Below are 20,723 nucleotides of genomic sequence, written 5' to 3'. Positions count from 1 at the left end.
GGGAGACGAAGGCGACGTGGGCTTGCCATATAGATGTAGCGCTTGCAAGGCAATTCAGACGATGTTAGCAAGATATAGTGCTAGCTAGGTTAGGGTAGCGCTTGCCATAAAGAAGCTAGCCAGAAAGCAGGTCAGGCAGGCAAGCGATAGTACAAGCAAGCTAACACGCGGGCGAGGTTGAAGGGATTTTGCGCAACCTTCGGATTATTGCAAGTGCAACCTTTGACCCCTTCGTCGACAACCTCTCATTTGTTAGACTACTCACGGGCCTGCTGCGTTTAGGTATAAGAAGTCACACCTGGGAAAAGAGTTTAAAGAAGTACTCATGTTAAATTATGTCCCTTGTAAACAAAAGAGCTCATGCCATAAATTGCTAATGAAGACCGGGTCCCCAGTCACTGACAATTGATTGTGGCATTCCATGCTATGAATATATTAGTCAATGACATTGCCAAGGTAGATATTTTTCTTTGCCTTTCAAGATATTGTGTATAAAGAGAAAGATAGCCAATCCTCTTGGGCGGCCGAGAGTGTTATGTAAAAAGGACCAAGGAGGATCATATCCTAAAGGAGAATGAGGAGGAGTAGGAGCTAGCTTTAGGGGCGAAATCGAATGATTACGAGATAAACAATGAGACAAAGGAGAGCACTTAGACAATTCACTTTGAGTACAGGGAAGTTTGCTGGTAGGAATTACTCAGGGCGTATTATGGTTTTTCACCGAGGGGGTTGATCGAAGAGATTGCAGCGAAGAATTGATCTGAAATAAAGCACTTCGTCTATAGGCATTGTACAAAGGATAGAATATGAGCCTAATCATTCTTATCGAATCGCTCCAGTAAGATGGACCGGGGGGAGGGTCCTCGAATCAACCATGACTACCATCTGCGGTCCATTTTCATTCTCTTCCCTGCCCGGGAAGGGGGATCAAAGAAATGTAGCTTGCTTCTCTCCTGGACGGATGGCGACTGATGTAGTGGTCGGCCTTCCTACCATAATGCCTTCTTGGTCGAAGAGCCTTTTTTTTTACTAGTAAGGATGCAGGAAGCAAAAAAACTTGTGCAAAGGACGTTTTCTTCTCTGCCCTCTCCTCTCCAAAGGCCAAGGGAGAGACTGCATCCCTTTCCTTCGGTAGCTCTTTTGGTTTCCCAAGGATAGCGGTAGCTGGGGCAAATACCGCTTTCTTTGCTCCGCGAATGAGAGAGAAAGTCAGAGGAAAAAACACGTTCTCTCTTTGCGAGATCCGAAAGTGGAGAACGCATAGCATTCTATGGGTACATAAGATCAAACATAAAGCAGCACTCTCTTGGCAGAGTTTTAGGCGGCATGAGACTTTAGGGCTTGTTGGAGCTTCTGAGCGAAACTAATCGAAACCAAAGATGGATCAATACTGCCAAGCCGGTAGGCGAAGGGTTGAAGGATGGAACATGCAAAGTAGATTGTGCACCTATCGTGTGACCTATTGGTCCTAAGCAATGTCTTGCGCGAAGCGACCCATTTAGAAAAAGCTCCCATTTATGTTAGGGGAGCACTAAAATGTAACTTCGATCGGATGCGGGTATCAAATTCCACCGTTGAGATGTCCAGCGGATTCCTTGGCCTTGACAAATGGCCGGCCACCTTTTACGTTAAGAAGAGCAAAAGGCCCAGAGCATAGTAGAATGAACCAATATGAATGAGTGTAAGCTTCGTTGCCCGAACACAATCAGTGCAGATCACACTAGGTGCTACTGTGGTAGCAAAATAGGACAGGTGGTGACAATTGGGAGGTTGTCACCGAGCATTCCTAGTCACACGGGAAAATAGGTCAAATGGCAAGGCGATACGCCCGTTTGGCTCCTCGCGGAGTATAGCTCACATCCAAACATCTGATTGGGGAACGGGGCAATGCCCATGAAGCTATGGCGGAAAGGGAAGGCCTGACAGGCCGTATGCCCATGGATGCAGGATTCTTCGAAAAACCGCGGACTGACTCGGAGACTTGGGATCTTGGCATAGTAATGAATGAAAGGAAGCTCTTCGAGCTTTCTCCGCCAGCATCTTATGTAGTGTTCGGCCTTATAAAGCTCGCTAAGCCTCGCTTCGCTCTCCCCTTCACTTATTAATTAAGTGAAAAATAGTTGTCGGCATTCTATAAGCGACTTGACCGAGTCTACGAAGCTTTGATTTTCTTGTAGTCGGACCGTAATGCCTCTCTTCATTTGCCTTCTTTCAGCTCAGAATACCTAATGCCTATTATTTAGTGCTAGAAGCTAACCGCCATAAGCTCACCCTTCGGGTCTCGCTTCCAGTGCAGGAGGCCAAGCATTCTGCCAAAAGTTCCGGCTTGGGAGCCCCGTTTGCCTTTGGTACTTCAGTAGATCTTCTAAAATAAAAAGCGCTACTTCAGCCTTAACTACATTACGCAAGCCCCACCGATACCTACCTATAGAGTCAAATTAAAATAAAAAAGTACTAGTGACGGCGACTTTCTAGGTTTATGGATTCAGTCAGCTAAACTCCATAAAACTCCTCAATCAATATCAACAAGATGTCGTGACCGCTTAGGCTTGGTTTACTTTGGTTTGAATGTAAACTAAAATAAGCAGCATTTATTCAAACAAAGGGAACCGAAGGTTTCCTTGTTTAGTAGTACGAAAGTAGTTCTACTATTAAGATGTTTAATATTAATAAGAAATATTCAATGTTGTAGCTGTAGAACAGAATGTCGTTCGCCTTTACTTTGACTTTTTAAAAAGCACTTAAGTAGCTAAGTTTCCAAAAGTGAACACCCCCTTTCCTTTATAGTATAGTCGTAAAGGGATTCTCTGAAAAGTCAGGAAGAAGGCATTCGAAAGGCCGACCACTATCTCATAGGCATTCTGGTGGTAAAACCGACGACTACACGGCTATATACCAAGTCATGAGCGATAGCGAAGCCAAGCCGACGTCTATAGGTGAAGGGACGAAAGCCCGTCGAAGGCCTATGCTACAGTAAGAAAAAATGTACGTTGAGATTACGAAGTCACTTAGATGTATACTATACAAAGGGAAAGGCGTCAATACGGAGTCACGTCAGTTGTGGATATAGACTAGGCTATAAGGAACGGAGTCACGTCAGCTATGGATATAGACTAGGCTATAAGGAACGAAGTCAACAACTATGGACCGAGACAACACTAAGGAACAAGGAAGCTTGACTGAGAAAAGAAATCAAGGAACGAAGCTGCTTCTCTAATAGCCCCGTTGAATAGGAGGGCGAAGGCTTTTTGAAAAAGTCTTTTTTGTCTTGTAAATGCATTTTTTCTATTTAGAGAGAGGGGGCCTCAAGTTCTTAGGAAGAGACGTACGAGACAACTCATGTACGGTTAGGGAGTCAAGCCCCTGCGTAGGGGCTTAAGTCAACACTTATATAATAGCCAGTCATCAATTGAAAGCGGGCAAGATGGTGATGAATTGCGATTGGTCTAAACCTTCGACTAGTGACTTATTGCGACCTGCCCAGAATGCCCATACAGACTAAGACCTTATTCACACAGCAAAGACAGGCCGAGTGGAAGGGCGCAGTCAACTGGCTTCTTCTTTGCCATGCGCTTTGCTTCGCTTTATTTTATAGAAGAAAGAGACCAAATAAGAGTGAAAGTCAAGGGCAAGCGATAGAAAGGAGAGTCCCTCGCGCGAACTACTACTACTAGAAAATGGTGAGACCATTAGTGAAAGAAGGACCAAGGAGGATCTTATCCTAAAGGAGAAGGAGGAGTAGGAGGAGTCAGTTTTCTTTGAAGATTGAGGAACGTAGTGTCGGAGAATTATGCCATTCGAAAGAAGTCTTCTACAGAAGAAAAGCTTGTTACGAGTAAGTGGAGAGGAAAGATCTCCAGGGATTCCTATCTCATTCCATTCCAGTGGCTTAACCAGTAACCAATGGCTAAAACTCAAAAATCCATGGTTTCTCGGTAGAACCCTATTTCGCCTAAGTTGTTTCGAAACCAAAAAAAGAAGCGGTTTTTCGCACAACTTGCTCATAGTGTAGGTCCCACTTGTATATCGTATTTCGACAAAGAAGCATCAGACAAGTTGAAGTTCTTACCTTCTAGGGACTCCATGGAACAAGATCTACTTTTATTATATGGTCAATACCAATCTACTTTAGTAGATCATATGGATGTAGAAAAAGCTTCTAATTTGGATGAAATAAAAATATCTCTTTTCCATTTCTATTTACCCAGTTCATATCTTTGTTTCGTGTGTTCCTGGGAGGAATTCGATCTTGGAATACCACCTAAATAACTACGGCCAGAGAGTTAAATAGGTCGGGAAGAAAGAGTCTGAGGTCGGGTCGAACGACATACATCTTGGTTGGTTCCACCACCACTAGAGATTGGACATATATATAATCTTTCTTCTAAAAAGGGATTCTTATATATATATTTTAAAAATAGCTGCAAGACCGAAACGGGGTGAAAGCCCTTCTTTTATTTAAGTTCCTCCCAAATACTTGGCTTACATACCCGGCTCAACATTCTTGGAAAATAATCGAATCCAGGGTTCGGAGGAGAATTGGCCATTCAATCTTGTGAACTAATCGAGACCGAAATTGGAAAAAGAGATACGAACGGAGAGGAATAACCAATCGATTAAAGAACATGAAACCGCTCTATTTCAATAGAGGTACGAGAAACGGTTGGGGGCAATGAAAGAGGTGAAGTGGTTGGATTTTACGAGTTGTTCCAACCACTGCTAGATGTGATTCCAAGAGCCGAAGGAGAATGAATACCACATAGAAGATTCAAGACCAGCCTCTCTAATGGAATGTTTAACCGTTCCTTGTCGGATCGACTGAATTGGTACGGAAGTTGTAACATGGGAAAACCACATAAAACACGACTTATTTGAATAACCCGGTGACCTACCAGTTGTAGAAGTAGGATTTTTGGCTAGCAATAAGCACTTAAATAATACAATTCAAGTGTACCATCTTCTTTCTCATTTAAAGGAAAAGGTGCGGAAGGAAAAGGAAACAACGAAGGGATCCGAATAGGACCTGAATGAGAATGACATGAAAAGTTTTTTTCAAAACCTAGCATTAAGGGTGTTACGACGATATACAAGAGGAATAGATTTGAACTTTCTTTTGTATCTAATTTATTTCCAAAAACTATCAAAGGAAACAAGAAGAGGGCATCCCATATTTCAAAGATAAGACAAAAATTCAATTCTTCTTACTCTTTCTAATCTAAATATATAATCATTTCCTTTTTATTCGTGTCTTGTTTCAACCGAGTCTAATAGTTCTAGGATTTGGTTCTTCTTTCATTTGTTCCCCAAAAATCTATATTTTACTACTAAGAACTTTATACGAGTTGGCTTTAACTATAAATCTACAAAGTATTTCGTTCAAAGGTTATTTCGAGAGAGAAAAAAAGGCAAAGTGTGTGTGAGAACAATTGAGGAAAAATTCAATTTTCTGATACAGTTTAATTATTTAAGATGTCACATACAGGTAGTGATGATGAAGGAAGGGTTCTTCAAGAAGCCGAAATCAAAGCAAGAAATGATTTTACCTTGCAAGCTATGCATCAACAATTCGAAAGGTGGAATTTGCAACTCCAAGAGATGAGGGACACCATTGCTGAGCAAAATGATACAATAGCTGAACTTAGAAGGGAAAATAATGTTAGGCCTCAAGCTAGGAGAAATGTACCCCTTGCTCCCATTGTAAATCAAGAAAACCCAATAGATGATTTTAATGATATCGATTTTGATAGGATGGGAAGAGATAGGAGGGGACAAAGAGGTAGAGTAGAAGATGATAATATAAGCAGTATAAAGATGAAGATGCCATCTTTCAAGGGAACAAGGGATCCAGACTTGTACCTTGATTGGGAGAGAAAGGTTGAAGCCATATTTGACTGTCACAACTACTCTGAGGGTAAGAAGGTTAAACTTGCTATTGTTGAGTTTTCTGACTATGCTGCTATTTGGTGGAAAAAGCTTACTAGGGACAGATTGCAAGAAGGACAAGCACCAATTGCTACTTGGGCTGAGATGAAGAGGGTGATGAGAAAGAGATTCATACCATCACACTTTCAAAGAGAGCTACAACAACGCCTTCAAACATTGAAGCAAGGGTCCATGTCTGTGGATGAGTACTTTAAGGCTATGGATATGGCTATGATCCAAGCTAATTGTATGGAGAAAGAAGAGGCTACAATGGCTAGGTTTTTAAATGGTTTAAATAAGGAAATAGCTGATGTAGTAGAATTACAACAATATGTAACAATAGATGAGTTAGTTGATTTGTCTGTAAAGGTAGAAAATCAAAATAAAAGAAAGCAAGCTAGCTCATTGAAAGGTCGGTCAAACACCATCTCCAAGAAGCCATGGTCGAATCAAGAGATGAAGAGTTCTTCTAGACCTCAAGAAGACAAGGATAAAGGTAAATTTGAGAACAAAGAGGGAGGTAAAACCTTTAACCCTAAACCTTTTACACCTTCTAGTTCTATTCAGTGTCATAAATGTAAAGGAAGGGGACATATGATGCATGAATGTCCAAGTAGAAGAAACATCATTCTTAGAGAAGATGGAGGATATGAGAGTGAAAAAAGTGAGGGAGAAGAAGAGGGAGATGTGAGTAATGATGATGATATAGAACTACCTAATGATGGCATGATTGGGGTAGTTAGGAGGATTATGACTATCAATTTGGGAAGCAATAGTGAAGAACAAAGGGAGAATATATTCCATACTAGGTGTGGGATAAAGGGGAAAACTTGTTCTATGATCATTGATAGTGGTAGTTGTGCTAATGTGGTGAGTTCATACTTTGTGGAAAAATTGGGACTTGCATGCATGAAACACCCTACTCCCTATAGACTCCAATGGTTAAATGATAGTGGTGAACTAAAGGTAAACAAACAATGCATGATTTCATTCAATGTTGGTAGATATGAGGATGATATTCTTTGTGACATAGTCCCTATGCAAGCTTGTCATATCTTACTGGGTCGTCCTTGGCAGTATGATAGGAATGTTTTTCATGATGGAAGGAAAAATAGATATTCTCTTGAGCTAAATGGCAGGAAATTTACTCTTGCACCTTTATCTCCTTCTCAAGTGTTTGAAGATCAAAAGAGATTAAGGGAAACAATGGAAAAACCAAGGGGAGGGATAAAAAGTGAGCTTGAGGAAAAAGAAAAGAAAGGAGGCCAAGAGTTGGAAAAAAAAAAAGAGATGGCTGAGAGAAAGAGAGAGAGGGAAACAATTTGAGAGAAGAGATAAAAAGGGGCTTGAATGAAAAAATAGAAAGTCTTGGCGAAAGGAAAGAGGCTAAGGAAATAAAAAACGAGAGTTTTTATATAAAAGCCAAAGATTGTTTAAATGCAAGAAAAGAGGGGTTGCCCATAATACTACTTACTTACAAAGAAGTTTTGATTAATTCTGAGTTACTAACTTCTTCTTTGCCAAGTAGTATTTCTTCTCTTTTGCAGGATTTTGAAGATGTCTTTCCTGATGATATTCCTAATGGATTGCCACCTTTACGTAGCATTGAGCATCAAATTGATTTCGTGCCTGGATCACAAATCCCAAATAGGCCTGCTGATAGGAGTAATCCAGAAGAGACAAAAGAGCTTCAAAGGCAAGTTGAGGAGCTGCTTGAGAAAGGCTTTGTGAGAGAGAGCATGAGCCCTTGCTCTGTTCCCGTCTTATTGGTACCCAAAAAGGATGGAACTTGGAGGATGTGCGTGGATTGTAGAGCAATCAACAAGATAACGGTAAAGTATCGCCATCCTATTCCTCGTCTTGATGACATGTTGGATCAATTACATGGATCCAAAATCTTTTCTAAAATTGATCTAAAAAGTGGTTACCATCAGATTCGAATGAATCCTGGAGATGAATGGAAAACTGCTTTTAAGACCAAATATGGGCTTTATGAGTGGTTAGTTATGCCTTTTGGCTTGACTAATGCACCTAGCACTTTCATGAGATTAATGAATCATATCTTTAAGGATTTTCATGAAAAATTTGTGGTGGTGTACTTCGATGATATCTTGATCTTTTCTAACACTTTAGAAGAGCATGTAGAACACCTAAAACAAGTTTTTGAAGTTCTTAGAAAGCAACTCTTATTTGCTAATCTTAAAAAGTGTACTTTTTGTGTGGATCGTGTGATTTTCTTGGGTTTTGTGGTTAGTTCTAAAGGAGTTGAGGTTGATGAAGAGAAAATTAAAGCAATAAAAGAATGGCCAAAACCTAAGAGTGTAACTGAAGTTAGGAGTTTTCATGGACTTGCTAGTTTTTATAGGAGGTTTGTGAGAGACTTTAGCACCATTACTTCTCCTTTAACTAAAGTTATTAAAAAGGATAAGATTTTTACATGGGGAAAAGAACAAGATGATGCTTTTAACTTGTTGAAAGAAAAGTTATGTTCTGCTCCATTGTTATAATTGCTTGATTTTTCTAAATCTTATGAAATTGAATGTGATGCTTCTGGCAAAGGAATAAGTGCTGTTTTGATGCAAGATTCTAAACCTATTGCCTACTTTAGTGAGAAGTTGAGTGGAGCCACATTGAACTATTCCACTTATGACAAAGAGCTATATGCTTTGGTAAGGGCTTTAGCCACATGGCAACATTACTTGTGGCCAAGAGAGTTTGTCATTAAAACTGACCATGAATCCTTGAAATACTTGAAGAGTCAAGGTAAGCTTAGTAGAAGGCATGCTAAGTGGGTTGAATTCATTGAAACTTTTCCTTATGTAATTTCTTACAAACAAGGGAAAGAGAATGTTGTTGCGGATGCACTTTCAAGAAGGTATGTCTTAGTTTCTACCCTGACTTCTAAATTGATGGGTTTTGATCAAATCAAGGGATTTTATGCTAATGATGTTGATATTGGAAAGATTTTTGCAGATTGTAAGTTGGGTCCTTTTGAGAGGTTTAACCTCCAAGATGGGTTTCTCTTTAAGGAAAATAAGTTGTGTATCCCAAATTCTTCTTTACGTGAAGTATTTGTAAGGGAAGCACATTGTGGAGGGCTTATGGGTCACTTTGGAGTCCCAAAGACGCTAGACATACTTGCTGAAAATTTCTTTTGGCCTGGAATGAGAAAAGATGTTGAAAGAATGTATGCACAGTGTTTGGAATGTAAACAAGCTAAATCTAAAGTGTTACCACATGGTCTTTACACGCCACTACCTGTTCCTACTTCACCTTGGATTGATATTTCTATGGATTTTGTGTTAGGTTTGCCTAGAACAAGGTATGGTAAGGATAGTATATATGTTGTGGTAGATAGGTTCTCCAAAATGGCTCGTTTTATTCCTTGTTTAAAGACTAATGATGCTTCACATGTTTGCTGATCTTTTTGTAAAAGAAGTTGTCAAATTGCATGGTATACCTAGAACTATTGTTAGTGATAGGGATGCTAAGTTTTTGAGCCACTTTTGGCGTGTATTTTGGGGGAAGTTAGGCACTAAATTGTTGTTTTCTACTTCTTGTCACCCACAAACTGATGGACAAACTGAAGTAGTTCATAGAAACTTAGGAAACATGTTGAGGGCTGTTTTGAAAGGTAAATTAACTTCTTGGGAGGCTCACTTACCTATGATTGAATTTGCTTACAATAGAACAATCCATTCTTCTACAGGTATGTCTCCTTTTGAGGTTGTTTGTGATTTTAATCCCTTCACTCCCCTTGATTTATTACCATTACCTACTAATGATATTATTAATCTTGATGGTAGGACAAAGGCTGAGATGATGAAAAAAATTCATGAACAAACAAGGCTTGCAATTAAGAAGAAAAATGAGCAAACTGCCTTGAGAAAGAATAAGGGTCGAAAATAAGTAATTTTTAAACCTGGAGATTCAGTTTGGGTTCACTTTAGAAAGGAGAGATTTCCCTCCAAAAGGAAGTCAAAGTTGCACCCTAGAGGAGATGGCCCATTTCAAGTCCTTGAAAGGATTGGAGACAATGCTTACAAGCTGGACCTACCTGGTGAGTTCTAAGTAAGTGCTACATTCAATGTTGCTGACTTGTCTTTGTTTGATGTAGGATCGAATTCGGGGACGAATTCTTTTCAAGAAGAGGGGAATGATAGCATCAAGGAAAAGGATAGAGTTTTGGAAGCTCCAAGGCCATTTACAAGATCTCAAGCTAAAGAGTTGCACTCTAAGGTTGATGGACTTCAATGGCAAATAAAGAAGCTTTTAATTGTAGAGAAAGAGCTCAAGCCCAAAGTAGATGAATTATCCAAGTTTTATAATTATTTGGTGATCCAAATTGAAGTCCAAGAGGAGGAAGATTGGGCCACCAAATCAGCCCTTGAAGTCCACCAAAGGGGCTCAAAATGAGCTTAAAAGAGGTCCAAAAGGGGGTGTTTCAAAGGGAGCCCAATTGGAGTCCAAATCAATGGCCCAAACTAGTAGTTTTAAGGTCCAAATCTGCCCCAAAGGGATTTGGCCGCCCCCCACCTAATTGTAATGACTTTTCTTACTCCTTAGCAATCACCCTACCTAATTATAATGACTTTTTATGCCTTAGCAACCACCCTACCTAATTTTAAGGACTTTTTGTGCCTTAGTACTCCTATAAATAAGGAGTTCTTCTCATTCATTGAGACACTTCATTATTGATTAAGTATATCATACTTTGAGAGTTCTTTTGAACCTTTGTTACTTGTGCTTTGAGATTTATCTTTCAACCTTTACTAGTTCATAGTTCAAGGTAGTAAGATTACTTCTCTATTGTGATATCTTTGATTTCTTTGTGGTATTCTTAGAAGGTGATTAATACTAGTTATTAATTGTTGTCTCAAGTTACTCGTAAAGCGGTCAAGATCCGACTCTATTGTTTTGATTTGCTTTTAAGTAAAGGCGTTTGATTTCTTCAATAAATCAAGACGTTGTTGCTTTGATCTTGTCAAGGCTATAGAACTTGCGTTCTTGGAAGTTCTTGGAATTCTTTCCTTGAATTTTTCCATATCCTTTATTTTCTGCCATTTAGTTCTAGTTGCTCAATTCCTTATTGTTATTGCTTCCGCATTTACTTTTCAAATTCTTACTCTAGTTTGGGTTCCCGACCTTGTCATTATCAACTCCAACAATCTTAGGAAAAGGAAAACATAACCTTAACTACCTAGGAAAGCAATAAATCTAGTACCAAAATATATGGAAATAAGTTAAAACCAAACTTGGATAGAATCTTGAAAGTCCCAAACCAATCATGGATAGGATCTTGGAAATCTTGAAGGCAACTTGCAAGCAACTTAGCACCAACTTGTACCCAACTTCTATCACGCCTATTGAACCTTTCTTGGGCAGCAAGTAAGTCCTTTTTATGTTATAAAAATGTGGCTTCATGTAGGACTTATTGGGCTGCAAGTTTGGACATATTTATAGGTGCCAAATAGGTCCAATAGTGGTCTGATTTGGACCTTCTTCAGAGGATGTCTCTTGAGATCTAACCACCTTTTCTTGGACATGAATTTGGACCATAAAATAATTATAATACCTAGAAAACTCATAACCTTTTATCCTTGAGCTCTCCATCCTAATTAACAACTTCTTTATTTGCACTTGAAGTCTAATGACCTTGTTTTGTAACTCTTTAGCTTGACATCTTGTTAAACGCCCTTTTTGAGATTCCAAAGCTTCATTCTTGTCCTTGAATAGATTTGAGCTTCCTAGGATGCTATCATAACCGACCCTATGTACTCAATAAGTAACAAACCTAACTTCAAGTTAAAAGCAGTCACGAGCTCGGAAGATGGTCAGAGTCCAACATCGATAGCCAACAATAACTCAGAAATAATATAATGGAGATGGTAAAGGCAATAACTCAAGAGATATTATGCCCAACTCATTCACAGTTACGAAAAAGTAGACATGCTTTTCAAGTAATACAGTCAAAGTCCCAATCTTGCCACTGATTTCAATTAAAAATGAGTTTATCAAAAGAATTTTTCTAATTTACCACATCAGATAAGATTTATCGTTTATCAATTAGTATGAGGAATGTACATCTATGTGCCTACATATAAATATACATATCAAGTCAACAAATATCATATATCGTCTAGCATGAGGAAAATACATCTTTATGCCTACATATCAAATTTAATTTCATAGTAATATCACCAAGTACACTCACTCTTAGCACACTCAAGGCGCCTGGCTCAAATGCTCCCACTCTATCTCACACACACAATTTCTCAGCACTGTACGGGTGTCTGTCTCAAAGCCCCTCACCAAAGAACATGTATATAACATTGTACCTGCGCTCACTACTGGTATGTCAGACTCCGAAAGGGTGGATCCTACCTAAGCGCTAATCAAAAGCTAATAAGGCCTGTTGTGGCGTGCAACCCAATCCAAATATCAATAAAGCAAATGAGGCATGTTGCAGCGTGCAACCTGATCTAATGATAATAAAGCCAATATGGCCTGTTGTAGCTTGCAGCCCGATTCAAATGACACTCTCTCAACATGGCTCTAAAGACCACCTCAGTCATCAACCTCTCAAGTCTCAAGGGCTCACAATCTCATATTACTCAGCCAAACAGTACCATATATGGAAAGTAACAACATTGTGTGATGTAACAATACATATTGAACAGAGACTGAGATATGATATGCAAATAAAGAATCATGACTGAGTGTATAATTACAGTTAAATCAGATAGCTCAAAATAACAGAAATAGTCTCATTAGGTCTCAACCAAATAATCACATAGCCTAAATATGATTTCTAACATGAATCATAGCTCAAATAATCAAACAAGTAGGGAGAACACGGATATAATGAGATATAACAGCAAAACAAGTTCAGTAATAGTCTAAAATTCAACTGGGATCGCGATCACCCCAGTGAACGCCCACACGCCCGTCACCTAGCATGTGTGTCACCCCAACTCATCACAAATAACATAGTTCCCAGGGTTAATTACCCTCAAATCCAAGTTTAGAAATGTTACATACCTCTAACAAGACAACTCAAATACTGTGCAAGCCAAACAACACTCTAAAAATGCTATCCCGCGTGAATCATCCTCCAAACGACTCAAAACTAGCTAAAAGCAACCCAAAAACATCAAATAATGCCAAAGGGAACAAACCCAAACGATAAAGGTCAAATCTTTAATCACACACTCAAAGTCAACCTGGGCCCGCACCTCGAAACTCGACAAAACCAACAAATTCCGATAATCTATTCAATTATGTGTCCACCTATACTAATTTCACTCAAATCTAACTCCTAATCGATGTTCAAAATTCAATTTATTTACCTTTGGAAAGTTTTGACAAAACCCCCCCAATTTCTCTTTTAAAATAGTCAATCAAATGCCAAAATCAAAGATGGAATCATGGAATATAATCAAAACCGAGTAGAAAATACTTACCCCAATCCATGCGGTGAAAACCATCTCCAAAATTTTCCAAAACTGAGCTCTAAATCCCAAAATGTGATAAAATGAACCAACCCTTACAATATATAGATATCTGCCAACGAATCCGTTTTTGCAGCCACTAAGTCGCATCTGCGACTGCCACTTCTGCGGTTCAAGTCTCGCACCTATGAGAAAACCCCAACTCGGCACCTTTCACTTCTGCGACACCAAATTACGCCTCTGCAATCCAGTCCATATTCGCTTCTACGATAAATAGTCTGTATCTGCGGACACCGACCCCAGGCCACTTCTTCTGCTTCTGCTTCGTCTTCTATGTCACTTGTGCCATTTTTGTGGCTCCGCACCTGCGCCCATAGTTCCACTAGTGCGATCACACCAGGTATAAAAAAATCTCAACAATGCCAACATGATCTGAAATGGTCCGAATCAATCTGAAACACACCCAGGCCCCTCGGGAACCCTTCTGAACATACTAACAAGTCCGAAAATATAGAGCGGACTTAATCAAGGCTTGAAATCACACAAAGCAATATCAAAACCATGAATCATACCTCAAATCAAATTTAATGAACTTTTGAATTTCAACTTCCAAAGCTCGTGCCGAACCATACCAAATCAACTCGGAATGACCTCATATCTTGCACATAATATCCAAATGACATAACGAGCCTATTTCAACTCCCAAAACAACAATCAAAATCTGATATCATCAAAGTTAACTTTTGATCATACCTATGAACTTTCCAAACCTTCAAATTTGCAAATTTTTGCCAATTAGCACCAAAACCTTCTAGAAATATCCAAATGCAAATCTGGATATATTCCCAAGTCCAAAATCACCACACGGATCTAACGGCACCATAAAAACTCTGATCTGGGGTCAAATACAAAAAAGTCAAACTTGGTCAACTCTTCCAACTTAAATCTTCCTATTTAAGAATCGTTCTTCCAAATCCTTAAACCACGCGCAAGTTATAATACATCATATGAAGCTACTCAAGACCTTAAACTACTAAAAGAATTGCAAATGTTAAAATAGACCGGTTGGACCGTTACAAGTGGTTGTTTCGGTCATCAAGGGCAGACTCACTCCCAGCAGCCACGCCGGCAGAGGAGTTGCTTTGAGTGTAGAGATCTGAGGCATATTAAAAGACATTTTCCTGGGCTTCGGAGTGGTATATTTCATAGTACTTAGGCTATGATTTAAGCCCTAGTTGATATACCACTTTCCCAATCAGATAGAGGTGGAGGTCATGCAGTTAGAGGTCGTCTTACATATGGAGGCTAGGTGCAGAGGTTAAGCTCATAGCTATGCTTTCCCTAGTAGACCTGAGGCAGAGGCAAATCTAATGTTGTCATTACATATATCGTCCTAATATGTCATAGAGATGCTTCGGTATTGTTTGATTCGGGTTCGACTTATTTATATGTATCATCTTACTTTGCATCATATTTGGTTATGTCTCGTGATTTGTTAGATATTCCTATTTATGTGTCTATGCCTGTTGGGGGATTCTGTTACGGTGGATCGAGTTTATCAAACTTGTGTGATTGGTATTAATGAATATTGCTACACCTCATGTTTTCGTACGAGAAAGTACGCCATACGTAAATTGATATAAGCTCAGAAATGAGATGTTACATCGCGCATTTTTGTACGTTAAAGTTTCGTCGTAAGTTAATCGACGTAAACTTGGGAATGAGATTATTTTGAGATTATAAGTATTTCAAACAAGTGATGAGTAAATTCTTAAAGGTGAGAGGGTAAGCAAATCGAAGAAAATGAATTTCATCGAAGTTTGACATTTTGAGATAAAATACGGTCCAAGCTACAATACCCCGTAGTTATGGACTAGTGCCATACAAGGTACCACATGACCGTGATAGTAAGATATATAAAGTGTGTCAAAAGTGAGTAGTATTTTAAGTGAGATAATTCTTAATTATGTGGATAATTGGGTAATTATTGATTTGAGTGGGAAGTTAACAAATTAATTACAAGTTGTGGATAATTATTTAAGTGAGAATTGGATAATTATTTAGGGGGGGGGGGGCAACTATTCACGTGGGATTATGAAGGTGTGGCAGCAAATTGCCAACAATCTTATGCCTAAGGAGGTGGTGGCACTATTTACTCCATATCTCATTTTTGGGTGGAAAGATGCTATTAAGAAGGCCTTTCTAAATTCACAAAGTGAAAAGGCTTATGACTTTGTGAAATTACAACAAAAATACGGATGAAGCTAAAACAATGCGGATGAAGATTATGACAAAGTGCGGATGAAGCTACAACAAAAAACCATACGAGATTACGTTTTGTAATAGCAACATGACTTGCAATTCTAAGGGAGTAAGGTACAACTTTTCTCAAAAATATCATACGGATTTTTCCCTACTCCGATCTTGTCGTCACGTGTTTTGTCGCAATTAACGTGTGTTAGAAGGATTATCAAGAGAATCGGCTCAGGTATGTTAAGGGATAGGTATGTTAAGGCTATCCCTTCTTTCCTTTTGGCATGATCCATACGATACAAACAAAATGAGTAAATGCACAACTTTCATAAATGACTTTATTCATAGAAGTACTAGAAGTGCCTATGTTCTTGATTCCCCATGTGTCCTATTATTCTATCATCTGTTCATGGGTCTCAGAAAATACGTAACTTGAGTTCTTGGAAGTTCTTGGAATTCTTTCCTTGAATTTTCCCATATCCTTTATTTTCTGCCATTTAGTTCTAGTTGCTCAATTCCTTATTGTTATTGCTTCCGCATTTACTTTTTAAATTCTTACTCTAGTTTGGGTTCCCGACCTTGTCATTATCAAGTGGTATCAGAGCCGTTCTATCAAGGTTTCGTTCTTGATAATTCTGGGAATTTCTTGAATACTAAGAGCGAAAAAAAAGTTAAAAAAAAAACAAAAAAAACAAAAAAAACGAAAATCAATTTTTTTAAAAAAATTGCTTGCTCTCTAGGAACTTTCTTTTGTATCTAATTTGTTTCCAAAAACTATCAAAGGAAACAAGAAGAGGGGATCCCAAATTTCAAAGATAAGACAAAAATTTAATTTTTCTTACCTTTCTAATCTAAATATATAATCATTTCCTTTTTGTTCGTGTCTTGTTTCAACCGAGCCTAATAGTTCTAGGATTTGGTTCTTCTTTCATTTGTTCCCCAAAAATCTATATTTTACTACTAAGAACTTTATACGAGTTGGGTTTAACTATAATCTACAAAGTATTTCGTTCAAAGGTTATTTCAAGAGAGAAAAAAAGGCAAAGTGTGTGTGAGAACAATTGAGGAAAAAATCAATTTTCTGATATAGTTTTTTAAGATGTCACATACAGGTAGTGATGATGAATGAAGGGTTCTCCAAGAAGCCGAAATCAAAGCAAGAAATGATTTTTACCTTGCAAGCTATGCATCAACAATTTGAAAGGTGGAATTTGCAACTCCAAGAGATGAGGAACACCATTGCTGAGCAAAATGATACAATAGCTGAACTTAGAAGGGAAAATAATGTTAGGCCCCAAGCTAGGAGAAATGTACCTCTTGCTCCCATTGTAAATCAAGAACACCCAATAGATGATTTTAATGATATCAATTTTGATAGGGTGGGAAGAGATAGGAGGGGACAAAGAGGTAGAGTAGAAGATGATAATATAAGTAGTATAAAGATGAAGATGCTATCTTTCAAGGGAACAAGGGATCCAGACTTGTACCTTGATTGGGAGAGAAATGTTGAAGCCATATTTGACTGCCACAACTACTCTGAGGGTAAGAAGGTTAAACTTGCTATTGTTGAGTTTTCTGACTATGCTGCTATTTGGTGGAAAAAGCTTACTAGGGACAGATTGCAAGAAGGACAAGCAACAATTGCTACTTGGGCTGAGATGAAGAGGGTGATGAGAAAGAGATTCATACCATCACACTTTCAAAGAGAGCTACAACAAAGCCTTCAAACATTGAAGCAAGGGTCCATGTCTGTGGATGAGTACTTTAAGGCTATGGATATAGCTATGATCCAAGCTAATTGTATGGAGGAAGAAGAGGCTACAATGGCTAGGTTTTTAAATGGTTTAAATAAGAAAATAGCTGATGTAGTAGAATTACAACAATATGTAAACAATAGATGAGTTAGTTGATTTGTTTGTAAAGGTAGAAAATCAAAATAAAAGAAAGCAAGCTAGCTCATGGAAAGGTCGATCAAACACCATCTCCAAGAAGCCATGGTCGAATCAAGAGATGAAGAGTTCTTCTAGACCTCAAGAAGACAAGGATAAAGGTAAATTTGAGAACAAAGATGGAGGTAAAACCTTTAACCCTAAACCTTTTACACCTTCTAGTTCTATTCAGTGTCATAAATGTAAAGGAAGGGGACATATGATGCATGAATGTCCAAGTAGAAGAAACATCATTCTTAGAGAAGATGGAGGATATGAGAGTGAAAAAAGTGAGGGAGAAGAAGAGGGAGATGTGAGTAATGATGATGATATAGAACTACCTAATGATGGCATGATTGGGATAGTTAGGAGGATTATGACTATCAATTTGGGAAGCAATAGTGAAGAACAAAGGGAGAATATATTCCATACTAGGTGTGGGATAAAAGGGAAAAATTGTTCTATGATCATTGATAGTGGTAGTTGTGCTAATGTGGTGAGTTCATACTTTGTGGAAAAATTGGGACTTGCATGCATGAAACACCCTACTCCCTATAGACTCCAATGGTTAAATGATAGTGGTGAACTAAAGGTAAACAAACAATGCATGATTTCATTCAATGTTGGTAGATATGAGGATGATATTCTTTGTGACATAGTCCCTATGCAAGCTTGTTATATCTTACTGGGTCGTCCTTGGCAGTATGATAGGAATGTTTTTAATGATGGAAGGAAGAATAGATATTCTCTTGAGCTAAATGGCAGGAAATTTATTCTTGCACCTTTATCTCCTTCTCAAGTGTTTGAAGATCAAAAGAGATTAAGGGAAACAATGGGAAAAGCAAGGGGAGGGATAAAAAGTGAACTTGAGGAAAAAGAAAAGAAAGGAGGCCAAGAGTTGAAAAAAAAGAGAGATGGCCGAGAGAAAGAGAGAGAGAGGGCAACAATTTGAGAGAAGAGATAAAAAGGGGCTTGAATGAAAAAAATAGAAAGTCTTGGTGAGAGGAAAGAGGCTAAGGAAGTAAAAAAAGAGGGTTTTTATATAAAAGCCAAAGAGTGTTTAAATGCAAGAAAAGAGGGGTTGTCCATAATACAACTTACTTACAAAGAAGTTTTGATTAATTCTGAGTTACTAACTTCTTCTTTGCCAAGTAGTATTTCTTCTCTTTTGCAGGATTTTGAAGATGTCTTTCCTGAAGATATTCCTAATGGATTGCCACCTTTACGTGGCATTGAGCATCAAATTGATTTCGTGCCTGGATCACAAATCCCAAATAGGCCTGCTTATAGGAGTAATCCAGAAGAGACAAAAGAGCTTCAAAGGCAAGTTGAGGAGCTGCTTGAGAAAGGCTTTGTGAGAGAGAGCATGAGCCCTTGCTCTGTTCCCGTCCTATTGGTACCCAAAAAGGATGGAACTTGGAGGATGTGCGTGGATTGTAGAGCAATCAACAAGATAACGGTAAAGTATCGCCATCCTATTCCTCGTCTTGATGACATGTTGGTTCAATTACATGGATCCAAAATCTTTTCTAAAATTGATCTAAAAAGTGGTTACCATCAGATTCGAATGAATCCTGGAGATGAATGGAAAACTGCTTTTAAGACCAAATATGGGCTTTATGAGTGGTTAGTTATGCCTTTTGGCTTGACTAATGCACCTAGCACTTTCATGAGATTAATGAATCATATCTTTAAGGATTTTCATGGAAAATTTGTTGTGGTGTACTTCGATGATATCTTGATCTTTTCTAACACTTTAGAAGAGCATGTAGAACACCTAAAACAAGTTTTTGAAGTTCTTAGAAAGCAACTCTTATTTGCTAATCTTAAAAAGTGTACTTTTTGTGTGGATCGTGTGATTTTTTTGGGTTTTGTGGTTAGTTCTAAAGGAGTTGAGGTTGATGAAGAGAAAATTAAAGCAATAAAAGAATGGCCAAAACCTAAGAGTGTAACTGAAGTTAGGAGTTTTCATGGACTTGCTAGTTTTTATAGGAGGTTTGTGAGAGACTTTAGCACCATTGCTTCTCCTTTAACTGAAGTTATTAAAAAGGATAAGATTTTTAAATGGGGAAAAGAACAAGATGATGCTTTTAACTTGTTGAAAGAAAAGTTATGTTCTGCACCATTGTTACAATTGCCTGATTTTTCTAAATCTTTTGAAATTGAATGTGATGCTTCTGGCAAAGGAATAGGTGTTGTTTTGATGCAAGATTCTAAACCTATTGCCTACTTTAGTGAGAAGTTGAGTGAAGCCACATTGAACTATTCCACTTATGACAAAGAGCTATATGCTTTGATAAGGGCTTTAGCCACATGGCAACATTACTTGTGGCCAAGAGAGTTTGTCGTTAAAACTGATCATGAATCCTTGAAATACTTGAAGAGTCAAGGTAAGCTTAGTAGAAGGCAAGCTAAGTGGGTTGAATTCATTGAAACTTTTTCTTATGTAATTTCTTACAAACAAGGGAAAGAGAATGTTGTTGCGGATGCACTTTCAAGAAGGTATGTCTTAGTTTCTACCCTGACTTCTAAATTGATGGGTTTTGATCAAATCAAGGGACTTTATGCTAATGATATTGATATTGGAAAGATTTTTGCAGATTGTAAGTTGGGTCCTTTTGAGAGGTTTAACCTCCAAGATGGGTTTCTCTTTAAGGAAAATAAGTTGTGTATCCCAAATTCTTCTTTACGTGAAGTATTTGTAAGGGAAGCACATTGTGGAGGGCTTATGGGTCACTTTGGAGTCTCAAAGACGCTAGACATACTTGCTGAAAATTTCTTTTGGCCTGGAATGAAAAAAGATGTTGAAAGAATGTGTGCACAGTGTTTGGAATGTAAACAAGCTAAATCTAAAGTGTTACCACATGGTCTTTACACGCCACTACCTGTTTCTACTTCACCTTGGATTGATATTTCTATGGATTTTGTGCTAGGTTTGCCTAGAACAAGGTATGGTAAGGATAGTATATATGTTGTGGTAGATAGGTTCTCCAAAATGGCTCGTTTTATTCCTTGTTTAAAGACTAATGATGCTTCACATGTTGCTGATCTTTTTGTAAAAGAAGTTGTCAAATTGCATGGTATACCTAGAACTATTGTTAGTGATAGGGATGCTAAGTTTTTGAGCCACTTTTGGCGTGTGTTTTGGGGGAAGTTAGGCACTAAATTG

At 38.3% G+C, this 20,723-nt stretch overlaps 2 pseudogenes; both read left to right on the top strand.

The window, feature by feature from the left end:
- Positions 1 to 631: 631 nt before the first annotated feature.
- Positions 632 to 2,049, top strand: LOC117281587 (large ribosomal subunit protein uL2mz, N-terminal part-like; annotated as a pseudogene).
- Positions 2,050 to 5,503: 3,454 nt separating this feature from the next.
- Positions 5,504 to 14,955, top strand: LOC138905867 (uncharacterized; annotated as a pseudogene).
- The last annotated feature ends 5,768 nt before the right edge of the window (positions 14,956 to 20,723 follow it).

This window comes from Nicotiana tomentosiformis, chromosome 2 (genome assembly GCF_000390325.3).
Source record: "Nicotiana tomentosiformis chromosome 2, ASM39032v3, whole genome shotgun sequence".
In the NCBI taxonomy this organism is placed as follows: Eukaryota; Viridiplantae; Streptophyta; class Magnoliopsida; order Solanales; family Solanaceae; genus Nicotiana; species Nicotiana tomentosiformis.
Note: the sequence above shows the minus strand (reverse complement) of the source record. Positions and strands in the feature narration are given on the sequence as shown.